The sequence below is a fragment of the Mus pahari genome, chromosome 20, assembly GCF_900095145.1.
Source record: "Mus pahari chromosome 20, PAHARI_EIJ_v1.1, whole genome shotgun sequence".
Lineage (NCBI taxonomy): Eukaryota > Metazoa > Chordata > Mammalia > Rodentia > Muridae > Mus > Mus pahari.
The window spans coordinates 33098444-33104257 of NC_034609.1; the positions used below are offsets into that span (position 1 = coordinate 33098444).

A 5814-nucleotide genomic window follows, 5' to 3' on the forward strand; every position below is an offset into this window, starting at 1 on the left:
TGGCTCAGCAGGTAAGAGCACCCGACTGCTCTTCCAAAGGTGCAGAGTTCAAATCCCAGCAACCACATGGTGGCTCACAACCATCCTTAACGAGATGTGACTCCCTCTTCTGGAGTGTCTGAAGACAGCTACAGTGTACTTACATATAATAAATAAATAAATAAATAAATAAATAAATAAATAAATAAATCTTAAAGAAAAAAAAAGCTACACTGTAGTTATATATAATATTAAAAGATACACTGTAGCTATATATATGTTAAAAGATACTGTACTTATTTATGAATATGTTAAAAGATACACTGTACTTCTGTATATAATGTTGAAAGATACAATGTAGTTATTTATGTATATGTACAGAGAAACATAACTAGCATTTCTGGAGAGCAAAGTGGAACTGGACTGATGGTCAAAAAGAAGAAAAGTTTCTTATGTTACTGTTAGAGTTATTGCAAGAATATTATCATAGAAAAAAGTAGAGGTGGTATCACATGCTTGTAGTTCTAGTACTTGAGAGGTGGGGGCCAGCCTGGATTACATAAGAGAAACCCCACCTCCATTTTAAAAAAGCAAATAAAACTCCCAAATACTTAACGGCCTACCTACTTTGTGTGTGTGTGTGTGTGTGTGTGTGTATGTGTATCTGTCTGTCTGTCTGTCTGCCTGCCTGTCTGATATGGGTGTTGGGAACCCAACTCCAGCCCCCTCTTACTTTTGATTGCTGAGCCATCTCTCCAGCCCCTCCTTCCAAGTATTTTGTTCCTTTTCCCTGGGTTTTGGCTTTTTAAAAAACTCTTATCTTTTAGCTATCTTTCTACAGTCTGAAAGTCCTTCATTTTCTTCCTCTGGATTTTCTGTTGCATTGAGGGTTTTTCGTTTGTTTGTTTGTTTTGTTTTCTTAAGGTATTTGGGTTATGTGGATACTGAAGAATTGGACTTGTCCACTTCCCATTCCTGGAATATGTATTGAATGCCTTTGTAGTGTGAAGTTGGAATTCTTATGATGGGAGAGCCAGAGCTCTGTGGTAGAAGTAAACAAGACGAACACCCTGAAATGCTGGTTATTCCTCTCCTAAGACAGCAGGAATCTGAAATCCACACTGGTCACCTAGTTCCTCCCTGGTCTCTGTGCACCTGTGGCAGTCAGAGGAAGCCCAGAAAACTTCCCCAAATCTGCGTGACATTAGAACCAGCAAGAACAGTGCTAACTCGGGAAAACACCCACATCTTAACAAGATGCCATAGATGCCCCTTTCCACAGGCACTCTCTCATCCTCCTTTCTCTGTGTCTCAGGATGTAAAGTGTCATTTGGGGAAAGGAACTGGTTGGACACCAGTAACAGAAACAGCTAACCACAGACCCACTCTGAGATGTTTAGTTGGCACTTGTGCCTGGCATTACACTGTTGGTTTTCTCCAAAGCTTTTCTCATCGCTTGGGTGCGTATATACAGTGTGCAAGTTCTGTCTTCTCTACTTCCCTATGAATCATCCTCTCCTCATGCTTTTAAAGGTCATGTGACCTTTCCAGGTTGCAGAAGAGAGCTCCCTTTCAAATTAATTAAGAGTTTATTTAGGAAATTTTATAATTTTCACTTTGATTAATCTGCCCATGAGAAGAGTGGCTCTCCCCCTTTTCCCTGTTTGCTCATATAACTTTGGACGTTTTTGTCCAAAACAACCTTCAGAACTCTCAAATGGTATAGTAAACACCGATGAAGCCATGGATGCTGGCCCACTCCTACAATTACAGTACTTAAGGCTGAGGTGGGAGGATTGCCACTAGTTCAAGACCAACTTGGGCTATATATGAGTTTGAGTCCAAACAAGGCAACATGGCAGTTTTGAACTACCTCAAAAACCAAACAAAACCAAAAGAATCCACTGATAATTAGAATATATTTAATGAAATCTAACCTTAAAATAATTATCACCAAGTCTAGGTGGTGGTGCATGTTTTTAATTCCAGCACTCAGGAGGCAGGAGCAGGATGGTTCTGTGAGTTCAAGGCCAACCTGGCTTATATAGTGAGTTCCAGGTCAGCCGGACTACGCAGAAAAACTGTTTCATGCAAGCAAGCAAGCAAGCAAGCAAGCAAGCAAACAAACAAACAGTATTACAGTGTGTGTGTGTGTGTGTGTGTGTGTGTGTGTGTGTGTAGCTGTAGGTGAAGGTGGAAGGCAACTTGCAGTTGGTTCTCTCCTTCCGCCATGTGGTTGGATCCCAGGGATCAAATTTAAGCTGTTAGCCAGCACAAAGTCTTTATTTGAATTAAAAGAGTCATATCTAAGCAGTTAGGCCACAAAGAAACTAATACATTCAGGCCATTGTTGAGCCACCAAGAATTCCTTATATACAATTCTTTAAAATGAATGGAGTGGATGTGAGAAAAACCATAGTCTCTCAGAGCACATTTTCTGCTTGCTGTAGGAGGCTCACTCAAGAAGGCAATTTGTGAGATGCAATGCCTTAGAGTATAATTATGTCTCTCTCTTTCTGTCTTTCTTTTCTTTTCTTTTGGTTTTCTTTTTTGTTTGTTTGGTTGTTTTGTTTGTTTCTTTTTCTTTTCAAGATTTATTTATTTGTTTGTTTATTTTGTTTATTATATGTGTGTACACTGTAGCTGTCTTCAGACACTCCAGGAGAGAGCATCAGATTTTTGTTACAGATGGTTGTGAGCCACCATGTGGTTGCTGGGATTTGAACTCAGGACCTTCGGAAGAGCAGCCGGTGCTCTTAACCACTGAGCCATCTCACCAGCCTGGTTTTTTGTTTTTTCGAGATAGGGTTTCTCTGTATAGCCCTGGCCTGGAACTCACCTGCCTCTGCCTCTGCCTCCCACGTGCTGGGATTGAAGGCTCAACCACTGCCCGGCTTGTTTGTTTGTTTTTTTTTTTTGAGACATGGTTTCTCTTTGTAACCCTGGCGATCCTGGAACTGCTCTGTAGACCATCTCCATCCAGCCCACAGACATCTGCCTACCTCTGCCTCTGCCACTGGAGTGCTGAGTTTAAAAGGAGTGGACTCCCACTGTCCTGCCTGGCTCCCGCTCTACTTTGAAAGCTGAGAGTGCCTTTGTGTTAACTTACAACAGGTTATCCATTGCCTGAGACTCCTGGGGGGAAAAAGAAAAGAAAAGTTAAGTAACTATTTCCTCCAGCCCTGCTATCTGCCTCTTTGTGAAATATCATTGTGAAATCCCCTGGGTTATGTATCTTCTAAGACTTCACTGAGAAAATTTTGGAATTTAAAGGAATGTTTCTGGCCTCCAGGAACGTTCTAGTTGCTTACTAAGGTGATTCACTTGTTTCAAAGGTCTCCACAGACTGTCCTGTATCTTGACTAGATCAGTGACAATGCTCTGGCACTAGTTGTCCACACCGGTTTTGCAAGATACTGCCTTTGGGGAAAACATACAGAGAACACCCAGTTTCTCTGTATTATTTTTTTACAACTCGAGAACTACAGGTCATTCCCCCCCCCCCTCTTTCTTTGCTTTACTGATCTGGGCAAAGTATGAATGAAACAAAAGATAGAATTTGCAGTATTTCCCTAGTGATAACTAACTTCCCCACCATGAATGAAGTAGCTGGTTCAGCCTAAGCTAATGACATAGAAAGGAGAAGCTCCTACAGTAAGCACAGTTCTCTGGTCTGACTCACATCGTTATTGTAAAGGTGGTTGTCTCCACTGCAGGCTGGCCCAACGTTCTCCACGAGGGGGTGGGCATAGACATTCTTGCACAGAAGACATATGGTCACTCTCACTTCTGCAGCACGATTTGCTCTCATATCTACATGGTATTTCAGGGAGTCACCTACTCCACTGTATATTCCGGTCATATGACATCCAAGAGCATCAGTAGATCATCACCCCAACTGTATGGGACGCCCAGGGCCTGGCCAGGTATGAACTCTGGACAATCAATCAACTGAGAGAAGTCTGTTTGTGGCACATTTCATGGAGGAGAGTCAGGAACTGGCCATTTTTTCTGGTTCTATCTTTTTCCTCATTTTCTCATCCACAATTTCTACTTCTGTTCTATCCTTAAGTGCCTCCAAGATGAGATGAAGGTCTGTGGTGAGAGCCTGCACGCGGTGAAATCAGGGAAGCGGGCAGGACTCCCTGTTCATCCATCTTTCTTCGAAGAAAGAAGTCCGGTTCCAAGTTCTCTATGCCGAAGTAATACTCAATATGGCGCTTAATGTACTCTTTGAGCAGTGTTTCTTCACAGGACACACCTGCACACCTGTGCCACCATCGTAGTAATACATTAGGCTGCTGTTAAGCTCCGTAGAATATGGCTGCTCAGTCCTGTCCTCTGGCTCTCCATAACCATATGAATACTCAGAGTTCCGCCTAGGGTTTCCTAGACCTTGGCCTCTTCCTCAGCCTCGGCCTCTGGCCGGCCTTTTCCCCACCTTCGACCCCAGCTTCTTCCCCCGGCCTCTCGTGGAACCTCGAATGGTACCACCCTCACTTCTTACACTGGATATTTCATCCTGATCATCTCTCTTTTCTCTATCCAACTTTTTCGATTACTGTGCGCTGGTTTATTTGCTTCAGGTTGACATCTAGAGCTGTCCCGGGACCCAGTTCTTTCGTGGCTGGCTGGTCTCGCATCATCTAAATGGAGTGGTACCCATTTATGTTCATTAGCCTCATCCTCGCTGACGTTCTCAGTAGGACCATCTGGTTTTGCTTCCCGGTTCTCTCGGCTCTCATGGTTGCTGTTTTTTTTTTTTTTCAATCTTCTCTTCTTTTTCTTTTCTAATTTGTGGCTTTTTATTTCTTTGGTTGATAACATTCTGAGACCCAGTATTAACCAATTCACCTGGTGTTGGCCAGTTTGCTTTATCACTGAAGTCACTACTAGCCTTGTTGGATTTTTTTTTTTTTTTTTGTCTTGAGTTTTCCCGCTTTTATAATTTTGGGGGAACTGATCTCGGCCTCCGGAGAGTCCTGAGCGGGCAGCCGCACGCCGGTGCCCACAGGGGAACAGGTGCTGCAACAACTTCTTGGTCCATAGTTTCCCCTTTGGTGGCGGCAACGGCTTGTCCTTAGGCCAGCTGCCGCTGGGTCCTCCGGACAGGTAATCTCTAATTATCTCAGAAACAAAGTTTAACTTCAACTTTCCAAGGTTTAAAATGTAACATGGCCAGATTCCTGGACTTCTTTCCACTGGAACGGACCATTATCTAGTCAGTCTTGTCAAAGTGACAGTAGCTATTAATTCCAAACTCCCAGGGCAAATTTTTCTGGAGTGGTTTCTTAACTATTCTCGGAAAAAAACGTTATTCCTTCTGCTAGGTGCTAGCTTATGTGGTGGTCATGAGCAAGAAGAGTATGCTGCCTTCTCTCTGGATTTCCTGTGATCTCCACTGTTTCCTCATCCCAGGGCTTCACACAAACCGTCATCCTCTCGATTCACAGCTAAACCTAGCTAGCATCTCTGATTATGAAGACTGTTCAGGTGAAAAAAGTGTTATACTTAAATACAGTCCTTTGGCTAGTGTAGGTTATTAGTAATCCAGCTACTCAGGAGCCTGAGGCAGAAGGACCACAAGTTCAAAATCACATGAGCAACTTAGGAAGACCCTGTATCAACAACAACAACAATAATAAAAGAAGTCTGGAGAATATGGAGTCAACCATCAATACCACAACAAAGACAAACACAATCCCCTACTTATAAAAATTGTGCCAGGCATGGTGGCACACGCCTTTAATCCCAGCACTCAGGAGGCAGAGGCAGACGGATTTCTGAGTTCGAGGCCAGCCTGGTCTACAAAGTGAGTTCCAGGACAGCCAGGCT

General features: G+C 43.2%; 1 pseudogene; it reads right to left on the reverse strand.

Moving 5' to 3' along the window:
- Positions 1-3857: 3857 nt before the first annotated feature.
- LOC110337352 lies at positions 3858-5417 on the reverse strand (annotated as a pseudogene).
- Positions 5418-5814: the final 397 nt, after the last annotated feature.